This window comes from Cryptomeria japonica, chromosome 10, assembly GCF_030272615.1.
Source record: "Cryptomeria japonica chromosome 10, Sugi_1.0, whole genome shotgun sequence".
Taxonomy (NCBI): Eukaryota; Viridiplantae; Streptophyta; class Pinopsida; order Cupressales; family Cupressaceae; genus Cryptomeria; species Cryptomeria japonica.
Genome location: NC_081414.1, coordinates 154,861,204 through 154,888,969, shown reverse-complemented (window position 1 = coordinate 154,888,969; position 27,766 = coordinate 154,861,204). Strand labels below are relative to the sequence as shown.

The 27,766-nt window shown below is 38.8% G+C and overlaps 1 protein-coding gene across 9 annotated transcripts in view; it reads right to left on the bottom strand.

Annotated features, from left to right (window-relative positions):
• LOC131048004 (BTB/POZ domain-containing protein At4g08455) overlaps positions 1-27,766 on the bottom strand; it is an 86,070-nt gene that overhangs the window by 22,011 nt on the left and 36,293 nt on the right. For 2 of the 9 annotated variants that reach the window (XR_009359096.1, XR_009359095.1), the window contains one exon: positions 12,456-12,678. The exons of the other annotated variants lie outside the window; for them this stretch is intronic. The gene's annotated coding sequence lies outside the window, so the exon portion shown is untranslated. Of the gene's footprint in view, positions 1-12,455; positions 12,679-27,766 lie in introns of those variants that run through there. 9 annotated transcript variants of the gene reach the window in all.

The window sequence follows — 27,766 nt, the reverse complement described above, 5'->3', positions numbered from 1 at the left end:
TCGGAGCTTAAGTCCGAAAAGTATTCCCTTTTACGTTTTAAATTTTGCCTTCGCAAAAGTTCGGAGCTTAAGTCCGAAAAGGATTGTATCATGTTTAAAATTTGCCTTTGTGTTTTAAACTTTCACTTTCGTGAAGTTCGGACCTGGGGTCCGAAAAAAAATGTTTGCATTATGTTTAAACTTTCACTTTCATGAAAGTTCGGACCTAAAGTCCGAAAAATGTTTGCATTCGGTTTAAACTCCGTTTCTTTTATCATCGTTTTTTTTTTTTAAAAGTTCGGAGCTTTAACGCGTTAAAAGACACCGCGACCTCGGATCTAAGCACCTTTTCGGGCTTTCGGACCCTATGCATTCTTTTCAGAACATTCCGCCTTTATCAAAAATTTCGGACGTGAGGTCCGAAATCGTTCTCCTATACTTGTGATCTTGGGGGGGGGGAAATCTGCTCCTTAGAGAATTTTGGAAACTTACACAGAATGTCGGACCTCCCAGCAACTTCGCCAGACTCCACAAATTTGGACTTGGGAGGCATCAAAATACCCAGGCACTGGGCCGAGCAATTTGATCCTTTAGGAGGTGAAAATCATCTTTTGCCCGTTCCTTGCAAGGGTCGAGTAGCAAACTTTATGCAATTAGCCTTATAGCTCTCGGTTGGCGGGGTCCGTTAGTTCTTACCATCTTACGCCTATCCAAGGCAATCTTTTAAAATTTTGGAACAAAACTTTCGGAAGCCAGATCAGTCAGGAGGACTCATTGGTTCATTACTCCAACGTCGATCAGCTTATGGACTGGTCACGAACTCGCTCGAAGAGACACGAGAAACTCTGCTTGGATCCTCGGGATAACGATCAAAAAACTCAAAACGGGAAAGGGGGACCCTGTCGGCGACAGGGAGCGTGTGCAACGCACAACAGAAAGGCATGTCGAGAATGGAACCAGTCATTGCCTGAATGACTGGAACAGTTGAGGTACGCTCGATGTCCCCTTTGTCTTGCTGCTCCACCCTGGTCCGTTGATGCTTTCCTTCTGATATCTGCAAAAGAGTTGAAACAAGCAATGCGTTAGAACATTTTGTTCTAAGCAATGGCTAACTGCATTTCTAACATGTGTACTAATGCACGCATATATATATATGATCCCTACATGCATCAGATGCATATAACTCGAATCACAAAGGAATCTCGAAAGGCAAATATCAGATCAAAGGAAAATCACCATACATATGCATATTTTGCTAACAGGTTTGTTTCATGTGCAGGAAAAGGAAAAAGGACAGCTTGCTGGTCATGAAGTTCACAAAGATGAGTGGAGATGAATGCGGCTCCCACAAGGGTTGAGCCCAGCTCATGTGAAGCGATGGCAAGGTTTCATACAATCAAATCATATCAGAGCTGGTGATAAAAGAAAGAAGAGTAACAAAAACACAAGTATGCAATCACATTATCAACCAATAAGCATGATGAGACTTCTCTCTCTTTAGAACGTGAATAAGATGTGCAAATATCTACAAATGATCAACAAGAGGACATTTTATGCATAAAGCCTAAAAGATGTTTTTTTTATGATAAACTGGAAAAGGCGTTATTGATTAGACATTTCGATAATTTCAAGACAGTTGCGTCCTTGGAAATAATATTCAGATTTAAGAGTATTTTGCAGAAATAGGCAGCTACAGTTTTCATAAAAAAAACATACCTTAATGTGCAGCATTAAATGGCAGATGACAAAAGGGGGGGTTTTTAATGTTTGTTTTTCACCATTTTCAGTCCAAAAAGTCATTCCGAGATGCACACAGCAATGAAATTCATCAAAAGACTTGTGGAGCACCTAATAGGACCTAGAAATTGGCATCATTCTGCTTTATTCTGAACTGGGTTAGTGTTGCAATGGATTTGTCCAGTGAAAGTGACGGTGATATTAGTGAATCTGAGATTAGAGAATATGAAGAAAAATCATATGAGGATCTAGTGAAGGGAAATCATGTCATAAAGAATATGGATGGAGCTTTGAGATTTCCAAAGTAGAAGAAAGCACATCCAAACTAATTTCTAGAGAATCCTTGGTAAGAGGCGGAAAGAGGGGAAGATATGGCTCCCAAGCTATTCAATCATCAAAGCGACTTAAATGTGACAATTTAAGCATAACCGGCAAGCCAAAAGATCTTATTCCCTTTGTGGAATTACCTGAGAATTCTAATATTTTATCCTCGGGTATTCATACTGTGTGTAGAAAAGAAAGTTATGACTCCAGAACAAATGCTCTCTTGTATAGAAACCTATGAAAGTTTTGATAAAGAAAATCATTTGATAGATTCTGGCAGTAAATTGTTGAGGAAGAAGTCTCTCAAAGTCTTAGTATCTGAAGAAGACAAATATTCTGTTAAGAGAAATAAGAATACTGTGAAATATGATGTAATAAGAAGTATGAAGGAATTGAGAGAATCCAAGAAGCAGATCCAGAGTGGGAGTTGTCTTGTTGAAGCCAAATTAACACAATTGTTGTGCTCAGCTACAAAAGAAAGCGGTGGCCAAGACCAGACAAATAGCCATTTTGACAGTGCAGGGGACACTGTTCATCAAAGAATTGACAAGAATGGAACAGAGCAATCACCTGCAGAGAATGAGCATTTGGACCAAATGAAGAGCAACTGTACTTCACGAGTACAACAAACTCAAAAAATTAAAAAAAGCAGTTTCAGAATTTCCTGGTACAGGTTGCAAAACAGGAAAGCTGATATCATCAGATAAGTCACAAACAAAGAGATATAGAGCGAGTAAATCTTCTCAAGCATCAAGGTATGAAATTTGTGGTAAAATTATAGATGAGACTGTAATAGAGTTGTCTAATGTGACTTGTCTTGAGGATATCACCAGTGCTGGTGAAAAATGTAAAAAGTACAACCTATTTCCATCTGATCCAGATTCTGGACTGATTTCTAATGAAATAACCAGCTGAGGAAGACTTTAGGTGGGGGGATGAGACAGGTTGGAGTATTATGTGCAGCAGGTCTTGTTGCACTTGATGAGTTGGTTGGTCGGCTTCCGAATGACCATAGAAATTGTCGAATTTTAGCTGAAAATTTAAATAAAATTAAAGGGCTGCATGTGAAACTGGACGCCGTTGAAACAAATATTGTCTTTGTGGATGTTACTGCAGATTCGGCTCTTGATGCAGAAGAGCTTTGTGAAGCTGTGAAGGACAAAGGTGTTATTATTTTTCCAGAGAATAACACCAGATTCAGAATTGTCACACATCACCAGATCTTAGAGGATGATGTCCGATATGTTATTTCATGTTTTCAGGAAATTCTCTTATGCTCAGAAACAAGCAGCAATATTGCATGAGGGAGCCAGAATTAGCCTATTAGAACATGTCACACCATACAAGAAAACCTGTGGGAAGCAATTGAAAAGCATGGAGCTACACTTTCACAACTATGTGATTGTTTTGTAACAAGGAAATATAAAACCCATACTCATTGAAATCTTTCTGTTTCAGTGGTATAAGTTCTTGGGGAAAAATAAATAAAAATATGTGGCCCTCCGAAAAGAAGAGAATCAGTAAAGGATAGCGAACCTGTGAAGAATGAAGGATGCAAGGAGAAAAGATCGCGCCCAGCAAGGAAACCAAGTTCGAACGCCCAGAAAATGCTCAGAAACGCAAGAGATTTCCATGGCGGCTCCCTAAAATGGGCCCGAAACTAGCAAAAACACAGAGAGAAGAGCAGGCCGTAAACAAAAAACAGAGGCCCAGCACTCATTTCGGCGCCCAGAACAGGAAGAGACTGAGTTTTCTTCTCCTTTCCATGCCCAGTTCGAACCCTACCGCGCCCAGATGCAGAGCGAAGTTTCCAGAAGTGTCGAACATCAAAAGTGAAGAGGCAAATGAAACTTTTAGGGTTATGTTTCCCCTAAAATATCTTCATAAAAAAATCATCTCTATTTCCTTCGCATTCTATTCCCTTCTCTTCTATGCCACGCAAGATGTATGGAAACCATGGTAAAGTTCGCCATATTCTTCTAAGTGATTTTAAATCACTTTAAATTTTGTAAACTTTTTGCTTCCTAAGTGATCTTATATCACTTAGTGTCCTCATTTTGCAAATTACTTAGCAAGTAATTTTAAAACACTTAGGAAATACGCCCTCCAACAAATGTAAGCAAATGTTTTTTAAAGTTTTCTTTTTATTATTATTTATCATTATCTGATCAAACATAGGTTTTACTTTATTTTATTTTATATTTAAAAAATAATAAAATATAATAAAAAAAAATTATTTATTAAAGTGTAAATCAAACACTTTTATTAAATATATTTTTATTAAATTTTATTATTTAATAAATAAAAATAATAAAATTGTCTTATTAAGGTGATTTATTTTATTTATCACTTTAGATAAAATAATTCTATTATTTTTATATCATTAAAACCTTTAAATATAAATAAAAATAAAATCAAACAAATGTCTGACCAGATAATAATAAATTTTTTTTTAAAATCACTTTATCAGATATTTTGTTTGGAGATCAGGGAGGGATATTTTTGCATTTATAAGGGCTTACAGGCCTGTCAGAGACATTTCAGGGTCATTTATGATGCATTTATGAGGTTTTATGGTTGCAGAATGGATGACTTGACCTTTTGGCTCAGGTTTATTCCTTTTCAGATATTTTTGAGGCCCAAAAAGTAGGTTTTTTGAGTTTGCTCGACCTAAAATGAGGAGGTGGAGTCTTCTTGATAACTTTGGAAAAAAGCATATATACTGCAAGCCTTCATTTTGGTAGGGGTTCTGATTCATTCATCTTGGAGCAGACTGTAATTTTTTAGTTCTCTCTGCAAGAAGGGATGTCTTTGTAACACATTTTCAGGAGTTATAAAGCTTGGTGATACCTGTTTGGCAAGGATAATAGCTTGGTTTACCTCTCTACTTCTCATCTTTCTCTGTTATTGCATCTTTAGGGTTAGTCAGTTCTTTGTGGTTGGCTTTTTGCCCCCCCTTAAAATTGCATTTTCTTTTGATGCCTTATGCAGAAACATATATACTACTTGCAGGTCATAAGCTGTGTTTTAGTGATTAATAGTCTTAGGTTGTGAAAAGGATGTTTTCTCTTAGGACTGTGATTATCCAGCCTGCTTATGAAGCATTGATGCAAGGATCATGGGTTGTTGGTTAGTGTAAAAGAGGTTTATTATCACTGTTGTACTGTGTGTCTTTTGCTTAGTTAGATTTCAAAATATCATTTGGTGCAATCACCTTAGATTTAAATTTTAATTTTACATGTTCTCCTCCTTACTCTTTTCCCTGAAGAAATTGTAAGTTTAGGTGCAGAATCTGAAAAGAACCAGCTTACTCTGGAGGTTCACTCCAATTTTTAGGCAACCCACAGGCCTAGGAGGGTTCCCATGTGTCACAAGTCTGCTGAGTTGATAGCTTAGCAAACAGGGGTGCAGGTTCAAGTGATAACAGTTTTTGGCACGCCCGGTTGGACTAAGAGTATAATTTTTCAGCCCTTATAAGATGTTTTATGGTGCTGTTTGGTGTGTACAGCAGTAATTTTAGTCTTTCAGAGACATTCTTACAACATACCTGGCGACTCTGATTTCTGGTTTAGTAAAGCCAGTGCACTTTTGCTTATGAGAAGGATACAAACCAGGAGCAACTCTTTATCCTTCGAATTTTTGCAGTTATCCCCTCCTAGAAGAAGAGGGAGGGTAGTTGAGAAACAAAAAGAGAACCGTGTTTATTCCAGGAGAGCCAAGTCTACTCCCCCTGCTGTTAGGGCTCAAACTGTGTCACAAATAATCCCAGTAATCATGATTCCAGCAGGCAGGAATCAGCCATTTGTTGCATTTAACCAGGGCAGTCCACTGAATTTAACACAGCATGATGATATTCCCGTGGCTGCTTTGAAAAGCTTACCATATTTTCATGGTGAAGATCAAATTACCCCAGCTGAACACATAAAGGATGTTGCAAACTTATGCGTTGTTCACCATGTGACAGAGGAGAATGTTGCAGTCAGATTGCTTGCAGCATCTTTCAAGGGTAAAGCCTTGCAATGGTTCAGAGGCCTTCCTATCAATTCTATTGCGACATGGGACCAGTTGGGTGACCAATTATGCAGTTTCTTCGAGGACAAATCAGACCATTTGTCGCTAATGGAGCAGCTGTCAACAATAAAGAGGGCTCCCCACGAGGTCATGTTAGATTTCAGCCACCGTTTTCAGAAAACTTGGGATAGAATCCCACAAACGGTAAGACCCACTGCTGACCACGCTTTCTTATATTATTTAAGAGCTTTGAATAGTGATATCTCAGTGATGGTGCAATCGATGGGAGGCACTTCATTGCCCCAGGCCTATTCTATAGCCATTAGAGCAGAGAACAGCCTTATACAGGCTGGTAAAATTGCCCCAAGGCCTGCTCTGCCAATTTTTCCTACCATCCAGCCACCGATAGCAATGCAAATACCTCCTATAGCTATCATCCCAGCTGCACCAGCCTTACCAGCACCAAGTTCTCAGTCTGTTAGACCAGAGAATAATTTTCCGGCACAATCAAGTGATTTACAAGAGATCAAGGGACTGCTGCAAACATTTGGCAGCGAAATAGTAAACTTGAAGAGGCAGCAAAATCAAGGTTTCAGGCCTTACCAGCCTCCATTCCAGTCTAATTATCAGCAAAATCAGTCAAACAGACCACCTTATCAGCCAAATAATCAAGGCCCAAGGCAAGTCTACAATCCAAGGCCTTATCAAGCTTATACCCCCAATGCTGCCAGCTCTTCAAAGGAGCTCATGCCCATTCAAAACAATTTGGCACAGGACTTTGACTGGTGTTTTCCCTGCAATTTGCCCCATAACCAAAGCACTTGTGCAAATGGGGTGATTAACCAGGCCTTGATGGTCCAAAATAATTCAAGTGGGCAATTGGATACGCCCCGTGAAGATTCTATCCAGCAGCAAGGGGATCAACAACTTGAGACAGCTCTTCTAAATTGGCAAGGAGGAGAATTTTGTGGGATTAACCAAGCTGATCCAGCAGCTATGGTCTATACAAGGTCCAAGAAGAGAGCCATAGAAGGACAGCAACAATTTGATAATAATCAAACCTTGATACATCAGCTGTCGAACTTGGATCAGAATGCTGCTGTCCCATCAACCACTGAAAATGTCAGGCAATCGCCAACAAGTCAGCCCTTGGTAGGCAAGAAGCAACCTAATCCATCAGTCCAAACAGCTGCTGCTCAAGGTGAGGTTGTTGCCCCTAAAATACAAGCAAAGTCAAGTGCATCTTTCAATATTCTTGATCATATGAAGAAAGCAAGCATATCCATGACTATGTGGGATTCCTTGTGTATCCCCGGCCAAAGGGACTTACTCCAATCAGCCTTGTCAAATTTAGATATGTTTGAAGAACTTAAGGAAGATAAACCCAAGGCTGTGTTGACCAATGCTACTACAAATGATAAAGAGAAAGAAGCTTCAAAGGTTAAACCCCCACCCTTTTATGTGTCTTTAATCATTGGAAATCAATTAGTCCATAACTGCATGATAGACTCGGGTGCTAGCAGTTCGGTCATGCCCAAGCAGATTGTAGATAGGTTGGGGATCGAATACGAGCCTTTAGAAAAAGGAGTTGTCCAATTAGACGGGACTGCTGTTAACACAGTAGGAGTTATTAAAAACCTAAGTTTAACCCTTCATGCTTGCCCAAATTTCTCTATTCCACAAGACATTTACGTTATAGAATTGCCTCCTTATTTCGCTATATGCTTATCAAGAGATTTTACTGCAAAAATAGGAGGTTACTTATCTTCAGATTGGTCCCATATGCTATTTAGGACCAGGTATGGCACAAAAGTCACTGTGAGGTCGGAACCTATAGCCAAGGATCATATAAAACCTTACAATCCACCCCCCCTTAATGCCAATTTGATTGCAAGTGAATATGAGGAGGAATCTGCAGTTCAAGAAGGCAATACATCCACAGAAAGTATACCTGATATTCTTCTTGATGAGTGGGCAGCTCAGACCCACGCTGGTGTTCCATGTGAACAATATGAAGAGACTGATTTTGGTGTTTTTATGATACTTGAGGCTGATCCTTTCATGCTTGATATAGAAAAAAATCCAGAACAGCACGGTGATCAACAAGATTGTGAGCTATGGGAGCTTTTTTTTGATGGCTCAAAGAACAAAGTTGGTACCGGTGGTGGATGCATGCTTGTTTCCCCAAGAGGTGAGAGATACTATTCAGCTTTCAGATTTTGTTTCAGCTGTACTAATAATGTTGCTGAATACGAGGCTCTTATCCACGGTTTGGAATGGGCAAGACAGAGAGGTATTAACTGTCTGAAAGTGTCTAGGGACAGCGAGTTAGTTGCTAATCAGGTAAGGAACATTTGTCTTACAAAGAATGATTTGCTTAAGTCTTATAAGCATAGGGTGTGGGACCTCTTAGAAAGATTTGATGCCTTCAATCTGATATCCATACCCAGAAATCAAAATAAGTGTGCTGACAGATTAGCAGCCATAGGGGCAGAATTTGATATTCCCAAGGAAATTGGTAGCAATGGTAGTCATCAGCATGTAAAGATTGTTATTAGGCCTGCTGTACCAGATAATGATATACATTGGTAGGTTTTTGAAAGTGACCAGCAGATTGTGATTTTCCTAAGAGAGGAAGCTGAGTTTTCTCATACTAACCAGAAGAAACTACAACACCAGTATGGTGACCAGATCATTCAGCTGAAAGGTAATAAGTTACCCAAGGGATTGGTCTCCTTGGAATCCATCTTCAATTCTGACGACCAAGTTAGGAAAGAAAGGTCCAGCATTCAGATTGATCAGAACCACTATGAAGAAGTTGAGATTTCGAGAGGTAGGCTTCTTAAACTTGGCAAATTTCATATCAAAGGAAAAGAGGAAGCTTTTATATCCCTCTGTCAAGAATTTAATGATATATTTGCTTGGCAATATTCTGATTTGAGGGGATTTGACCCTGAACTCGCACAACATACAATAGAACTCGAGCCTAATTCCAAACCAGTGAGACAAAAAACAGAGGCCAATAAATCCCAAATTGGAGCCCCTGATGAAAAAGGAATTAGACAAGCTGATTGAGAGTGCCATAGTTTTTCCCATCAAGCATACTTTGTGGGTTTCAAACTTAGTTCCGGTAAGGAAGAGGAATGGTGAAATCAGGCTCTGTGTGGATTTTAGAGACCTTAATCGAGCCTCACTGAAAGACCATTATCCTTTACCTTCTATGGAGCAGATTTTGCAGGTAGTTTCAGGTTCTGAGATGTTTTCTCTGTTAGATGGTTTTTCCGGTTATAACCAGATTTTAGTCAAAGAGAAGGACCAGTACAAGACAGCTTTTACTACTAAATGGGGCACTATGGCCTATAAGAAGATGCCTTTTGGGTTGTCCAATGCAGGGGCAACTTTCCAGCGTGCCATGGATATGGCGTTTCAAGGTTTGATGTATAAAATAGTGCTGGTTTATCTAGATGATATCACAGTGTTCTCAAAGGAAGCAAAGGATCATCTAGACCATTTGAGGCTAATTTTCAAAAGATGCAGACAGTTTGGGATATCTCTTAATCCAAAAAAGTGTATATTTGTTGTCCATGAGGGCAAATTGCTTGGGTACGTGGTCTCCAAGCACGGTATTACCATTGATCCTGAGAGGATAAGTGCCATCTTGGCCCTTCCTTTACCAGCTCATAAGAAAGGTCTGCAGAGCTTCATAGGAAGAATTAATTTTGTCAGGAGATTTATCCCTGATATTGCAGATTTGCTAAACCCTCTAACTGCTATGTTAAGAAAGAATGTGTCTTATAGTTGGACCAAGGAGGGCAAGAGAAGTTTTCAGCTGATTAAAGAAGCGTTAGCCACTGCCCTACACTTCTAAATCCTGATTTTTCTAAGGATTTCACTCTGTATGCCTATGGGAATGTAGATTCTATCTCAGCTATGTTGGTACAGCAGAACGATGAAGGCTTGGAACAGCCATTAGCCTTCTTCAGTCAAGCATTGAAGAACTACGAGCTAAGGTACACTTTTGTGGAAAAACATGTGCTGGCTGTTATCAGGAGTTTGAAGAAATTCAAACACATGCTATCTAACAATAGCATTAATTTAATGGTTGCTCACCCAAGCGTAAAGGAGTTTCTATTGAGCAGGGATCTCAATGACAAGAGAGCTGGTTGGGTAACCAAGGTCATGGAATATGACGTCAAAATTCAGGTTACCAAGCTGGTCAGAGGCAAAGGCTTATGCGAACAGCTTGTTGATGGCATTTCTAGTTCGCCAAAATATGAACAGGAAGCTGTTCTAACACTGCAAGGTGACGAGCAAGCAGAGGTTGAGACTCCTACTGCTGATTGGGTGCAGGAAATGAGTCATTTTCTGCAAACTGGCGAGTGTCCTGAGTTGCTAGACAAAGCTAAAAGAAGGTATTTCAAACTGCAGTCTATACCTTATGCACTCCTTAATGGCATCTTGTTTCGTAAAGATTTTAATGGTGTGTTGCTGAGATGCGTTGGGCTTGACCAAATAAGTAAGCTGCTGCATGATTTTCATGAGGGATCAGCTGGGGGCCATTTTTCACCAAGAGCAACAGCTCTTAAGGTGATGAAGGGTGGCTATTATTGGCCCACATTATTCAGAGATGCACACGTATGGGTCAGAAAGTGCAAAGAATGTGCCATGTTTGCTGGCAAAATGGGATTGGCAGCTTTACCTTTGCAGCCAATTCAGGTGGAACAGCCTTTCATGAGGTGGGGTTTGGACTTTATTGGAGTGATAAACCCTGCATCCAGCGCTGGCCATAAGTGGATACTTACAACCACTGACTATTTCACCAAGTGGACTGAAGCAGTGGCACTCAAAGAGGCAAATGAGACTGCTGTCCTAAATTTCTACGAAGATCTAGTTGCCAGATTTGGGGTACCGGAGTCCATAATTTCAGATAATGGGCTCGCTTTTGTTGGTCTTAAAATCTCTGATTGGGCTGTCAAGAAAGGGATCTACCTAAATACGTCTTCCAACTATTATCCGCAAGGCAATGGCCAGGCAGAATCGACTAATAAAAATCTGATTAGGATTATCAAGAAGACCATGGAAGGCAACCAACGGGTTTGGCATACTCAGTTAAAATCAGCCTTATGGGCTGATAGGATCACCCCAAAAAGGTCCACAGGACAATCACCTTTTATGCTGGTCTACGGTAAGGAAGCAAGGCTTCCTATTTCATCCGAGCTTCCAGCACTAGACCTGGCAAATCAGTTGGACTCACTGGAGGAGGGCCCCCTTATAGTGAGATTAGCTCAATTGTTTGAGCTAGAAGAGACTAGAAAGGACGCTTTGAATAAGATAGAGCAGCATCAGACTCAGATGAAGTGATCATTTGACAGAAGAGCGTCTCCAAGAAGCTTCCGGGAAGGAGATGTGGTGCTGAAATGGGACACCCTCAAAAGCAAGCCTGGAAAGCATTCCAAGTTCGATGCATTTTGGAGCGGGCCTTACATTATTTCTGAATGTAAGCAGCACAACGCTTTCCAGCTCTCCAAGATGGACGGTAATGTGGAGCCAATCCCGGTCAACGGGATTCACCTCAAGCATTGCTTTTGAGGTATGATTGCAGCTTGTATATAATAGAGTAGGTTTTGGATGTTGAATAAGTGCTGCTGCACAATTGGTTAGTTGCTGTCTAGTTTTCCCTAAGCGCTTCGTGCGCAGTTAGATGTTAGTTGTTTCAGTTTTGCGGAGGAAAGACTGTTGTAAGTTGCCGCAGTTTGATGAAGATGATACCTACCATATGAAGCAGTGAATACCTTCCACTGCCACACATCATACATATCCACCTCATAAAGCTGGGACAGCTCACAGCAGTCTTTTAAGGATGTTTTTGGTGAGGTTTTTTAGCTTAGATCCGAGTTTCAATAATGCAAGAGAGTGCTTTTCAGAGGTGCTTTGTCGCTGACCCGTCCTAATCTATCAAATACACATGTAGAATTCATGATAGCGGTTTGTCAAGACCGCTACCGTGAACCCCACACCTATACTCAATAGGCTATGACAGCTCCAGAGGGGAAAAGGGAGAGAGTTTTGCAGTATTATGATACGATTTTCCAGTTTTCACAAAGGTTGCAAGTGACTCTGTGCCCAATGAATTTTCAAGGCAGCTGGTCAAGATGTTTAGCAGGCAAACATATAGCAGATGTCGCCAAAAAAAAAAATGTTACCTATTTTTCGCTCCTGGCTGAAAAATAGGATAAGAAATGCTAGCATGAACAAAAGAAAGCTAGTGTATACTAATTCTCTATTTTTTGTGTTTCCAACTGTACTAAGGAATGATTTAAAGATGATATTTTTAAGTACTTCTAGTCTGTAACAACAAAAGAGAAAAACATCTCATTCAAAAGGAGAAGTATTTTATTCATATTCAAACATGCGTCCCACACAAAGAGCCGTGAGACTAGCTACGTGCATCCAGTGCAGAAAGGAAATATACATATATGTATGCACAAGTACAAAGGAAAAAATGAGGAAAGGCATGTCGAGAATGGAACCAGTCATTGCTTGAATGACTGGAACGGTTGAGGTACACTCGATGTCGCCTTTGTCTTGCTGCTCCACCCTGGTCCGTTGATGCTTTCCTTCTGATATCTGCAAAAGAGTTGAAACAAGCAATACGTTGGAACATTTTGTTCTAAGCAATGGCTGACTGCATTTCTAACATGTGTACTAATGCACGCATATATATATATGATCCCTACATGCATCAGATGCATATAACTCGAATCACAAAGGAATCTCGAAAGGCAAATATCAGATCAAAGGAAAATCACCATACATATGCATATTTTGCTAACAGGTTTGTTTCATGTGCAGGAAAAGGAAAAAGGACAGCTTGCTGGTCATGAAGTTCACAAAGATGAGTGGAGATGAATGCGGCTCCCACAAGGGTTGAGCCCAGCTCATGTGAAGCGATGGCAAGGTTTCATACAATCAAATCATATCAGAGCTGGTGATAAAAGGAAGAAGAGTAACAAAAACACAAGTATGCAATCACATTATCAACCAATAAGCATGATGAGACTTCTTTCTCTTTAGAACGTGAATAAGATGTGCAAATATCTACAAATGATCAACAAGAGGACATTTTATGCATAAAGCCTAAAACATGTTTTTTTAATGATAAACTGGAAAAGGCGTTATTGATTAGACATTTCGATAATTTCAAGACAGCTGCGTCCTTGGAAATAATATTCAGATTTAAGAGTATTTTGCAGAAATAGGCAGCTACAGTTTTCATAAAAAAAACATACCTTAATGTGCAGCATTAAATGGCAGATGACAAAAGGGGGGGTTTTTAATGTTTGTTTTTCACCATTTTCAGTCCAAAAAGTCATTCCGAGATGCACACAGCAATGAAATTCATCAAAAGACTTGTGGAGCACCTAATAGGACCTAGAAATTGGCATCATTCTGCTTTATTCTGAACTGGGTTAGTGTTGCAATGGATTTGTCCAGTGAAAGTGACGGTGATATTAGTGAATCTGAGATTAGAGAATATGAAGAAAAATCATATGAGGATCTAGTGAAGGGAAATCATGTCATAAAGAATATGGATGGAGCTTTGAGATTTCCAAAGTAGAAGAAAGCACATCCAAACTAATTTCTAGAGAATCCTTGGTAAGAGGCGGAAAGAGGGGAAGATATGGCTCCCAAGCTATTCAATCATCAAAGCGACTTAAATGTGACAATTTAAGCATAACCGGCAAGCCAAAAGATCTTATTCCCTTTGTGGAATTACCTGAGAATTCTAATATTTTATCCTCGGGTATTCATACTGTGTGTAGAAAAGAAAGTTATGACTCCAGAACAAATGCTCTCTTGTATAGAAACCTATGAAAGTTTTGATAAAGAAAATCATTTGATAGATTCTGGCAGTAAATTGTTGAGGAAGAAGTCTCTCAAAGTCTTAGTATCTGAAGAAGACAAATATTCTGTTAAGAGAAATAAGAATACTGTGAAATATGATGTAATAAGAAGTATGAAGGAATTGAGAGAATCCAAGAAGCAGATCCAGAGTGGGAGTTGTCTTGTTGAAGCCAAATTAACACAATTGTTGTGCTCAGCTACAAAAGAAAGCGGTGGCCAAGACCAGACAAATAGCCATTTTGACAGTGCAGGGGACACTGTTCATCAAAGAATTGACAAGAATGGAACAGAGCAATCACCTGCAGAGAATGAGCATTTGGACCAAATGAAGAGCAACTGTACTTCACGAGTACAACAAACTCAAAAAATTAAAAAAAGCAGTTTCAGAATTTCCTGGTACAGGTTGCAAAACAGGAAAGCTGATATCATCAGATAAGTCACAAACAAAGAGATATAGAGCGAGTAAATCTTCTCAAGCATCAAGGTATGAAATTTGTGGTAAAATTATAGATGAGACTGTAATAGAGTTGTCTAATGTGACTTGTCTTGAGGATATCACCAGTGCTGGTGAAAAATGTAAAAAGTACAACCTATTTCCATCTGATCCAGATTCTGGACTGATTTCTAATGAAATAACCAGCTGAGGAAGACTTTAGGTGGGGGGATGAGACAGGTTGGAGTATTATGTGCAGCAGGTCTTGTTGCACTTGATGAGTTGGTTGGTCGGCTTCCGAATGACCATAGAAATTGTCGAATTTTAGCTGAAAATTTAAATAAAATTAAAGGGCTGCATGTGAAACTGGACGCCGTTGAAACAAATATTGTCTTTGTGGATGTTACTGCAGATTCGGCTCTTGATGCAGAAGAGCTTTGTGAAGCTGTGAAGGACAAAGGTGTTATTATTTTTCCAGAGAATAACACCAGATTCAGAATTGTCACACATCACCAGATCTTAGAGGATGATGTCCGATATGTTATTTCATGTTTTCAGGAAATTCTCTTATGCTCAGAAACAAGCAGCAATATTGCATGAGGGAGCCAGAATTAGCCTATTAGAACATGTCACACCATACAAGAAAACCTGTGGGAAGCAATTGAAAAGCATGGAGCTACACTTTCACAACTATGTGATTGTTTTGTAACAAGGAAATATAAAACCCATACTCATTGAAATCTTTCTGTTTCAGTGGTATAAGTTCTTGGGGAAAAATAAATAAAAATATGTGGCCCTCCGAAAAGAAGAGAATCAGTAAAGGATAGCGAACCTGTGAAGAATGAAGGATGCAAGGAGAAAAGATCGCGCCCAGCAAGGAAACCAAGTTCGAACGCCCAGAAAATGCTCAGAAACGCAAGAGATTTCCATGGCGGCTCCCTAAAATGGGCCCGAAACTAGCAAAAACACAGAGAGAAGAGCAGGCCGTAAACAAAAAACAGAGGCCCAGCACTCATTTCGGCGCCCAGAACAGGAAGAGACTGAGTTTTCTTCTCCTTTCCATGCCCAGTTCGAACCCTACCGCGCCCAGATGCAGAGCGAAGTTTCCAGAAGTGTCGAACATCAAAAGTGAAGAGGCAAATGAAACTTTTAGGGTTATGTTTCCCCTAAAATATCTTCATAAAAAAATCATCTCTATTTCCTTCGCATTCTATTCCCTTCTCTTCTATGCCACGCAAGATGTATGGAAACCATGGTAAAGTTCGCCATATTCTTCTAAGTGATTTTAAATCACTTTAAATTTTGTAAACTTTTTGCTTCCTAAGTGATCTTATATCACTTAGTGTCCTCATTTTGCAAATTACTTAGCAAGTAATTTTAAAACACTTAGGAAATACGCCCTCCAACAAATGTAAGCAAATGTTTTTTAAAGTTTTCTTTTTATTATTATTTATCATTATCTGATCAAACATAGGTTTTACTTTATTTTATTTTATATTTAAAAAATAATAAAATATAATAAAAAAAAATTATTTATTAAAGTGTAAATCAAACACTTTTATTAAATATATTTTTATTAAATTTTATTATTTAATAAATAAAAATAATAAAATTGTCTTATTAAGGTGATTTATTTTATTTATCACTTTAGATAAAATAATTCTATTATTTTTATATCATTAAAACCTTTAAATATAAATAAAAATAAAATCAAACAAATGTCTGACCAGATAATAATAAATTTTTTTTTAAAATCACTTTATCAGATATTTTGTTTGGAGATCAGGGAGGGATATTTTTGCATTTATAAGGGCTTACAGGCCTGTCAGAGACATTTCAGGGTCATTTATGATGCATTTATGAGGTTTTATGGTTGCAGAATGGATGACTTGACCTTTTGGCTCAGGTTTATTCCTTTTCAGATATTTTTGAGGCCCAAAAAGTAGGTTTTTTGAGTTTGCTCGACCTAAAATGAGGAGGTGGAGTCTTCTTGATAACTTTGGAAAAAAGCATATATACTGCAAGCCTTCATTTTGGTAGGGGTTCTGATTCATTCATCTTGGAGCAGACTGTAATTTTTTAGTTCTCTCTGCAAGAAGGGATGTCTTTGTAACACATTTTCAGGAGTTATAAAGCTTGGTGATACCTGTTTGGCAAGGATAATAGCTTGGTTTACCTCTCTACTTCTCATCTTTCTCTGTTATTGCATCTTTAGGGTTAGTCAGTTCTTTGTGGTTGGCTTTTTGCCCCCCCTTAAAATTGCATTTTCTTTTGATGCCTTATGCAGAAACATATATACTACTTGCAGGTCATAAGCTGTGTTTTAGTGATTAATAGTCTTAGGTTGTGAAAAGGATTTTTTCTCTTAGGACTGTGATTATCCAGCCTGCTTATGAAGCATTGATGCAAGGATCATGGGTTGTTGGTTAGTGTAAAAGAGGTTTATTATCACTGTTGTACTGTGTGTCTTTTGCTTAGTTAGATTTCAAAATATCATTTGGTGCAATCACCTTAGATTTAAATTTTAATTTTACATGTTCTCCTCCTTACTCTTTTCCCTGAAGAAATTGTAAGTTTAGGTGCAGAATCTGAAAAGAACCAGCTTACTCTGGAGGTTCACTCCAATTTTTCGGCAACCCACAGGCCTAGGAGGGTTCCCATGTGTCACAAGCCTGCTGAGTTGATAGCTTAGCAAACAGGGGTGCAGGTTCAAGTGATAACAATGACCAAAAAATACAAGGGCAAGTGCAAATTTGTTTGTTGTATGCATACATACATGAAAATCCCACCTTGGTCAATGCATGCATAATGCTAATCTCTGCCCTGAATCCTTTATCAATGCCTGATCATATGCAATTTCCGCCCTTGTTCTCTTCTTAATGCACACAAAATGAGAAATTCCACCCTTAGCTTAATGCATGAAGTCTTCCAAAATCCACCGTTGATTCAATGTATAAGGTCCTCAAAACTCCACCTCAACCAATGCATGGGGATAGCCAATTTCGACCCTTCTAATGCAAAAACAACCTGAAAATGCAACCTTTAATCTATGCATGAATGGTAAAATCCTGACTTTAACCAAAGCAAGGGTATGGTGAATCTCTGCCCTTCCTTAATGCAGAAGGTCTGCTAAATCCCGCCCTTCCTTAATGCATACATATTGCTAAAACCCGCCTAGGAAGATTGCTCAATTAAGTCGGCCTAATCAAGTGAGGGTTAAATTCAAAAGTGTGGGTAAAATTGGGGACAGACCTAAAAGTACAGAGCAGAAAAAATTAGTGAGCAATGTGGAATGAGTTTGGGAATGAAGCACTTCACTCTTTATTTATACCCTTTTAAAGTATACAATTTCAATAGAGGCTGACCTAAGTTTGAAAGACAAATTTCTTCAATCCAAATGCAGTGTAAGGTATAATCAATTTGAAGTCCCTAAAACACGAGGAAATATTCAACATGGCCTACTTGATTGTAAAGGCAATTTAAAACAAATAATTAAAATGCAAACACAAGGCCGGCCCCTTGTCAAGAAGTGTTTGAAATGAGTTCAATCAATGTAAATGTAAGTTGATGAGCAATCATTTATCATTCATTCAAACACAATTAAATCTGATGTAAAGAGCAGATCTCAGGTATGAGTTCAAAAGGAGATTCAAGTTGCAAAACACAGCATTAGGTGAGGTGATTTCAGAGGTGAATTACCAGCAAGAGGCCCAAATTTGATCAAGCATTCACGAAGGAGCAGAGCAGATCATAAGATGTGAATTCAGGCAGAGCATAAGCGAATTTAGGAGCAGACCAAGGTGAATTCAATAGAAGGAAATTAAAGCCCAGGCATACATTGAGTGAAAAGGTATTGATGACAAGAACTGCAAGAAGATAACTGTTGGAAGAGGAAAACAAAGCAGAACATATCAGAATATATCTTTTTATTAATCAGACATTTCCCGATCTGAAAAAGAACATTTCCAGAAATTTCTGATTTTCAAACAATTTCCAGATTTTTCAACCCAATTTTGTGAATTATCTTACATTTTTGCTTATTTAGAGTTTTGTTCACCATCATAATTCAAGGTTCTTTCTTTGTTTTTCCATGTTTAATGCAAGCAACAAAGGTGTATGGACCGTGGAATGAGGGACTTCACAACATGCAAGGGGAATCAAGGTTCAAATTCAAAAGAAGATAAAGATACAACTTGAAGAATACAACTACAATAAGAGGAAGCTTGTGGAATAATGAAGAACGAAATAAGCAAACAAATGAAGGAGAAAGATATCCCACTAGTTCAAGGGAGTCAAAGAATCAACGTCAAGAACATACGAGGAGAAAGATCATTACAACCACAAAAATTCAAACAAATGAAGGAGAAAGATATCCCACTAGTGCAAGGGAGTCAAAGAATCAACATCAAGAACATTCAAGGAGAAAGATCATTACAAACTCTAAGATTTAATCACATGTAAGAGTAAATATGTTCAAGTTCAAGGAAGGCATTCACATTTCAAAAGGAGGAATTCAAGTATGACAAGAAGATGGACTTAACAAGGTCATTCAGGGATGCAGATGAAAGATTCTACAACAATAAGGAGAACTCAACATCATGAAGGACTTACACATCACTATCCACACTTCAAGAAAGGATCCAAGTCCAAGGCAAGGAATTTCAAGATCAAAGAGCATCAAGGAAGGAAGTAATTTAAGATTCCAAAGTTGAGGATGGAAATGCAAAACATCACAAGAAGGAAATTTCCTGAATGTTAAGATTGAAAGTGAAATGTGATCAAGGAAAGAAGATAACTTCAGAAGAGTTAAGCAAAGTATCACAAAGATGATGCAATTTGGGAATATGAACCATCACAATTAGTCAAAGCTTGGAAATGTTGAGTATTAAGAGATATATATGCTGAGGTGGCACCTATTCATCATTGACTAATCAAGAGATGCCATGTTGACATGTCCAAGTTCAATGTACCTAAATCATCAACAACTATACATGTGAAATGCACTAAATTAAATGGACCTAATCTCATTTCTCATTGGTCCACATTCAAAGGACATGTGTCCAAATGTTGTAATTTTCTCATTGATCGAAGAGGAGTCAGTTTTAACTAAACCTAATTAGGGTTCTATTGTTGAATCTTGGCCGTTGATTTAGAATCAATTCAGGCCTTTCATTTGTAATTCAAAGCTCTATAAGGCATTGCCTTCTCATTTGTAAGGGTTAATAGTTAATAGTCAGGAGAAGGAAAAGATGTTAGAATAGCAATAGGAGGAGGTGTTGATGCATGATAGCCTCGGTAAGATAAATGATTGAATGAGAGATAAATGAAGTCTCTCATTCAATCATCTATCTTATCGATAGACTATGATAAAGACTTCAGTTATCGTTCCTTCATTTGATGGTTATTCTTCGACTTATATATATACAACCTTGCTTGCAAATTCCTATCAACATCGGATTCTTAACCAATGCCTAACTACTGATAATTATCGGTTGTAAACCATAAAGCACAGAATACCGATTGGTATTGGTTTACATTGTTAATCGTATGCACACTGATTAGTATCGGTCAAACATGTTAACTATGTAAACACCGATTGTTATCAGGTTTAGTATATGACTGCATACATACCGATTAGTATCGGTTGACTTGTTTATGATATACACGCCGATTAGTATCGAGTAACTTGTTAAGTTTTATATATACCGATTGGTAAATGCGATTATGATTGAAGAGGTGCGATCAAGTAATATCTTGATCGGTCATGTCTAATAGACATGACCGGTCAAGGTATTGCTTGATCCTCCTTGTAGACATATATATATATCAATTGGTGATTGTGAGGACGACATTGAAATTGATAAATGCTCTTTCTCCATCTGCAACATACCAGACAATAATCAGATTTATTATATTAAGAAATAACACATACTTGAAAGAAAAGATAACCTTGAATATAACTTGCATCTTGAATTGAAAATTGAATAACATTTACATGGTATCAGAGCTATAGTTAAATCGAACCTGAGGCTATTCAATTTTGTGGAAAATTCAAAACAAGCATATATTCAACATCACATTTCTTCTAATGGCTAGCGCTATCAGATTCGAAGATAGACTCGGAGGAGGTGATGACTTCTCAGCATGGAAGTTCAGAATTCAGATGATTCTAAAAGAAAATAAAGTCGAATCATTTGTAAAAACTGAAACTACAGAACCTGAGACTGAACCTGACAAAACAACTTGGAGAGAGGGAAATGAAAAGGCCATCAAAATCATAGTTGATGGGGTGAGAAATAATATTATGCCCATCATAAGGAAACATGAAACGGCCTACAACATGTTCAAAGCACTTGAAGATGCATTTGAGATATCCAATGCTAGTAGAACCTTGGCTTTAAAAAGAGAAACAAATCATATAGCTATGATCAAAGGGGAGTCAGTCAATGCCTACTTCATGCAAATATCAGCCCTAAGGGATGCACTAGCAACACTTGGATATGAGATCCAAAGCAAAGAATTAACACTCATTGCTCTAGATGGGTTGCCTAGTATATGGGAAACATTCGTCCAAGGCATCAGTGCAAAGGATGAATTTCCAAAGTTTGATAGGCTAAAGGCAGATTGTCTCCAAGAAGAATCAAGGTTAAATAAGAAAGGGATCAAACAAAAGAATATAGATGAAGATCTTCAAGTCCTAAATACAAACTCAAACAAGAAAAGCAAGCAGAAACAATTTAGGAAGAGGAAAGGTCGTCATGGCAAGAACACCTTCAAGAAGGACCTTTCACAGATTCAATGTTACAGATGTGACAAATTTGGGCACTAAGTCGCCAAATGTCCAAAAAGAGCCAAACAACAAGCCACATTTGCCAAAGAAGGAAAATCTAAAAAGGAAGATGACTCCGAGAAGTATGTACTCTATTCAGCACTTACAAACCAAGCATCAAACAAGGTTAACTCTTGGGTGATCGACAATGGCTCATCCAGACACATTACAGGGTTTAGAGAAGTGCTAGACTCCATGATAGAGGAGAATGATGAGGAAGTGACTATCGGAGATGGCTCCACACATCCAGTCAGAGGAGTTGGAACCTGCACCATCAAACTAAAGTCAGGCGTATCATTACAACTTGAAGGAGTACTATATGTCCCAGGCATCAAGAGAAACCTAGTCTCCATATCAGCACTAGAGGATAATGGATACAGAGTGACCTTCATGGACAACAGAGTGTTGGCTTGGCCAAAGAATTCATCTATCAAGAAAGCTAAAACCATTGGTCAAAGACAAGGCTACTTGTATGAGCTGTGCACAGAGCCCAACCTAGCCCTAATCCCTGAAACTATAGATGCTAGTGAAGTTTGGCATAGAAGACTAGGTCACCTGAATTTTAGAGCTTTATCATCAATGGGAAACCTTGTCACAGGCCTACCTAAGTTAAAGCAATATCATTCAGGGGCATGCAAAGGATGTGCCCTAGGTAAAAATGTTAAGGGTGCTTTTCAAAATAGTACTAGGAAAACAAGCAAAGTTTTAGAGTTAGTTCATTCTGATATATGTGGACCTATGTTCGTACCTTCTTTAGGGGGATTTTTGTATTATGTAATATTTGTTGATGACTACTCTAGGAAAACTTGGATCTACTTTCTGAAATGTAAAGAATCAGAAGAGATCCTTAATAGGTTTAAGGAATTTAAATCACTAACAGAAAACTACTCAAGAAATAAAATTAAAACCTTAAGAACTGACAATGGGGGGGAATACACCTCAGATTTGTTTGAAGATTTTTGAAAAAATGTTGGGATTAAGAGGGAGCTTACTATACCTTATAATCCTCAACAAAATGGGGTAGTGTTGATGTGTTTTTCATGCACATGCGAACACAAAATAAAATACCTAAAGGTACCTTATCCTCTCTTGAGCAAAGTTTCCCGACTGCTGAAGATCTCGCCGAAGGATCAATCGAGGCAACTCCAAGGTTGTTGTATGTAGGTTCTGTACTCGTGGATAAGCTCTTTGTGGTATGATGTGATTTTGCTGGAATCACAGGGGACTTACACTTGATGACTAAACGTCTGATTTGCTTTGAATATTGCTGGAACACAGGATTTCACTAGCCTAGATTTTTTGAAAAAAAAGGAAAAAAGGATGAGGGCGAGGGAAGGATCTAATTCTGACACTAAGAATGTAGGAGCAATGAATGATCTTTGATGAAATTCTAACTAAGTCTTGTTTTGACATCCCAGGACCATCTCCACAAGATTAGTGCGATCTTCAGAGGAAAGCTTTATGATGTTCAGATCATCGCTACAGGCATAGACACCATCAGGCTGATGCATATCAGTGAAGAAGCGACAATTGAAGTTAAGCTTAAGCTGAATGATTCCAATTGACTACACAAGGCAAGTCTGCAATCAACAAACTGCTAGTAGTATGGATATACAAATTTCACCATCAATCAAACACATTTCTTCCACTCATCTAATAACATGAAATCAAATCTGAGAAGTATAGAGACTATGCAAATTGTTGAATCGACCCATAGATTTCACCATTTCTTCAATGAAGTTTTACAAGCCTTTTACAACAACACCTTGGCAACAATCTTTGCCTTCTCTTTCTATTCTACTCTAATTGCTATATTATTAACTGACTTATTCACTATTTCTAACTATTCACCTTCTAACTCCTGACTAACTATTATCTATTAACCTTTACAAATGAGGAGCCAAGGCTTATATAGTGCTCTCAATACAATTCAATGGCTCAGATCAACTTGAGATCAATGGCCGAGATTTTACAATGAAAACCCTAATTAGGGTTTGTTACAACAACTCAATTCTGGCCAATGAAATAATTGCATTATTTGGACACATGTCTTCTCTGGAATATTCGACCAATGGATAACCGGGGTAGGTACATCGAAGTTTGTGCCATCTCCAATGAGTCAGGTACATTGAATCTAGACACGCTGAGGTGGACCAATCCGACTGGAGGAGTGATGACTGGGATGTCACCTTGTCTGACACTTGTAACTTGGTAGATGCTCAATTTGATGACGTTGAGAAGCTAACTTTAATTAACTCTTCTGAAACTGTCTGCTTCTTCAACGAACCCTTGCTTTAACCTCCTTTGTCTTTGATGTGCAGGATGGATGGTGTACCTTTCCTTCAAATGCTGGACTGGAAGGGGTCGTCCCTGATGATGCTGGATCGGAGAAGGCCGTCCTTGTTGATGCTGGACTGGAGAAGGTCGTCCTTGTTGATGTTGGACTGGAGAAGGTCGTCCTTGTCTTGGCCCGGTCTTCTTTTAACTGCAAGACAAACCAAAAGATTATTAAGGACACATAATAAAATCATTTCAACATAGTATTTCACACCTTAAATCATCAACAAAAGATATTAAAATGAAGTTAGTTCAAGACTCTTTCCAGGGACAAGCCCTATCCAGAATTTCGCTCTGGACCCTTTGGAAGGGTCAGGAACGAAATTCTCATTTTAGCTCATTTAGACCTCTTTTCAACATTACCTCACAATTAGCTCCTTGCCTAGCCCCAACAAGGTGAAAAATAGCAGTTTCAAAGGATTTCGCCCTAGACCCTCTGGAAGGGTCAGGAGCGAATTTTGCACTTTTGGACAAATCCCATCATGTCTCTACTCCAAAATGCCTTCCAAGGCAAGCATACGCTATCCTTCTCCTCACCAAAGGCTAGGAATCCACAACTTGACCTTTATCATGAGCAATTTGAGTGAAATTGGGAATTTCGCTCTGGACCCTCTGGAAGGGTCAGGAGCGAAATTCACCTTTTAGGTCACAACTCTTCATTTTCTTCACTTCAATTCATCTTGCAGGGCAAAGTAACATCATTTCAACCTCAACTACGCCTTAGGACTCCTAGTCTTGACTTGACACAAGGAGGAAATAGGTAGATGAAGAATTTCGCTCTGGACCCTTTGGAAGGATCAGGAGCGAAATTCACCTTTTAGCTCAAAATTCACACTTTTGAAGGTCAAACATCTCTCCAAGGCATTCCAAATAGCTTTTCTCACCCTAGTCTAGGCCTGACTTAGCACAAAATTTGGAGGATAAGATGGTTTTTAGGATTTTCGCTCTAGACCCTTTGGAAGGGTCAAGAGCGAAAATCACTTTTTAGGCTCAATTCCTTCACATTTGATAATCATTGATAAGTCAAAGTTATTTCTAAGGACCTCTCCCATCAAAACTCACCTTAGTCAGCACTAGGCTTGGCACAAAATTGGGAAAAAAGGTGGTTTTGAGAAAATTCGCTTTGGACCCTTTGGAAGGGTCAGGAGCGAAATTCTCATTTTGAGCTCATTTCTTCATATTTGATGACTCTTGACAATTCAAGGACATGCCTAAGGACACCTCTAATCTTGACCCACACTAGACTTGGCATAAATTTGAGGGAAAAGATAGGTTTTGCACAATTTTGCCCTGGACCCTCTAGAAGGGTCAGGAGCGAATTTCCCTTTCTAGCCCAAAATCATAATTTTTTGAGACAAAAATCCATTCAAGGGCAATCTCAAGGGCTTCTATCATCTTTGTCTAGGTTTGGCTTGGCACAAATGTGAGGGGAAAAGGTGGATTTTAGAATTTCGCTCTGGACCCTTTGGAAGGGTCAGGAGCGAAATTCACTTTTTAGACCAAAATCATCATTCTTTCAAACCCAATCTTCATTGCAAGGTATAATCTCATCTCTCTTCGCCCTAGGAACAAGGTTTTAAGCTCAAGCAAGGTAAAAAATATAGGCTTGTAAGGAATTTCGCTCTGGACCCTTTGGAAGGGTCAGGAGCGAAATTTCCTTCCTTGGCTAAAACACTCATTCCTCAACTCTTTCAAACGTCCTTAAGGGTTTCAATATGCCCATTCTCTCTTTCAACATACCTTGGACATCAAAATTTGGCCAAATAAGGAAAGAAATGAGGTCTAGGAGGATTTTCGCTTTGGACCCTTTGGAAGGGTCAGGAGCAAAAATCTCATTCTTGACTTGATCCTTCATCTTTCAAACTTCAATTTTCTCCTGGAGGCAAATATAGATCGTTTTCCATCTAAGGAGCAAGGTTTCAAGCTAAAACAAGGGAGCAAATGAAGTTTATAGGGAATTTCGCTCTGGACCCTTTGGAAGGGTCAGGAGCGAAATTCTCCTTTTGAGATAAAATCTTGATTCTTCAAAGCTTCTAACTCCCTCTCAAGGCAAAAACATACCCATTCAACCTCCATCAAGCCAACACCTAGCCAAAATAATGAAGAAAACAAGGGTTATAAGGATTTTTGCTCTGGACCCTTTGGAAGGGTCAAGAGCGAAAATCATGTTTTGACCTTGATTCTTGATTTTCAAACTCTAATCTTCCTTGGGAGGCAAACATAGATACTTCCTCATGCATCTCCATCTTGATCCTGACTTTGGCTAAGGGAGAAATTAGTGTTTTCAAGAATTTCGCTCTGGACCCTTTGGAAGGGTCAGGAGCAAAATTCGCTTTGGACCCTTTGGAAGGGTCAAGAGCGAAATTTGACATTTTGGACTCTCCGTCAAGATCATTTTATGGAATATAACATTTAAGTATAAGTGACATTTCTTCTTTCTTGTCACTTATACTTTAAGTTATATTCCATATATACTGTCAGGATGTTTGAGAGTGGTTTCGGACCTCCAGGAGTTATATTGCAAAATCTAGTTTTTGGAGGATTCTTCAGTTTTCCAAACTTAGTCAAATTTCAGGATCAAGACATTCCACACTTAGCCAAATTTCAAGGCATTTGAAGATCAGGATGACATTCCAGACTTCATCACTCACCAACTTGACCTAGCTCGGACCTTACTCCCCAAGCAAGACACAATTAGCAACAAGAGCAAAACTAGGCCCTAAGGAAGACTCTCAAAGAAACCCTAATTCTGGGGCCCCAAAGACTCACCTCGGCTCAAGCAGAGCCTGCCATCCTAGTGATCCCCCTGGCGACACTCGAAAAGCAAAGGTTAAAAGACAAAAACCCTAAAAGACCTAGAAAACACACCCCAGAAGGCAAAAAGCAGGGGTCCCATTTGCAATGGGGCGATGCGTGAATACGTCACAACAAGTAGCTGAGAGGAAAAATAGGACAATTGTAGAAGTTGCCAAAGCCATGATTCTTGATCAGAATCTAAATACCAATCTTTGGGCAGAAGCAACCAGCACTGTTGTATATATACAAAATAGATGTCCTCACTCCCATCTTGAAGATAAAACCCCTGAGGAAGTCTTTACTAAAACAAAACCAAATATCAGCCACCTTAGGATATTTGGGTGCCCTGTCTATATTCATGTACCGAAGGAGAAAAGATCAAAATTAGAGCCTTCTGGAAAAAGGGGAATACTTGTAGGATATAATGAAACCTCCAAGGCCTACAGAATCTATATACCTGGTCAGAGGAATATTGAACTGAGTAGGGATGTAATCTTTGAAGAAGACTTAGCCTTCAAAAGAGCCCAAAGCTCAATAGAACCTGAAGTCTATATCCCTACCCCTAGCATAGATGAAGACCCTGCTCCTGAGCTTCAAAGGGAGAGTCCTGAGGAAAATGAAGGTGAAACTCAAAACCCACCTAGAGAAAATTTCAAGAAAAGACCACTATGGGCCACCAAAACTGTAGAAGAAGCTCAAAAGTATGCTGCCCCTTTAGGAACTTTCAGAGAAAACAAAAGGCCTAACAAACTTACCAACTACGTCGCTCTCCTGAATGATCTCTCAAAAGAAGAACCTACTAATGTATCAGATGCACTTAAACATCAAGTATGGAAGAATGCCATGTCTGAGAATACCAATCCATTATGAAAAATGATGTTTGGGAGATTGTCCCTAGGCCAGCTGGGAAATTTGTTGTCACCTCCAAATGGCTCTTCAAAATCAAACACGCTACAGATGGCAACATTGAGAAACACAAGGCTAGATTTGTAGCCAGAGGGTTCTCTCAAAAGGAAGGAATTGATTATGAGGAAACATTTGCACCTGTAGCCAGATACACCTCAGTAAGAGCAGTCTTAGCCATTGCAGCATCAAAGGGATGGAAAGTTCATCAGATGGATGTTAAGACAGCATTCCTTAATGGTGAGATCTCAGAAGAAGTATACCTAGAGCAACCTAAAGGGTTTGAGATTCATGATGCAGAGTCTCATGTGTGTAGACTCAAGAAAGCTCTCTATGGGCTTAAACAGGCTCCCAGGGCCTGGTATGAAAGAATTGATACCTATCTCTCAAAACTAGGCTTCTCCAAGAATGATGCAAATCCTAATCTCTACTATAAGCAAAACAAAGGTGATATGCTAATATTGATTTTATATGTTGATGATTTGTTAATCACAGGAAAAGATCACCTCATA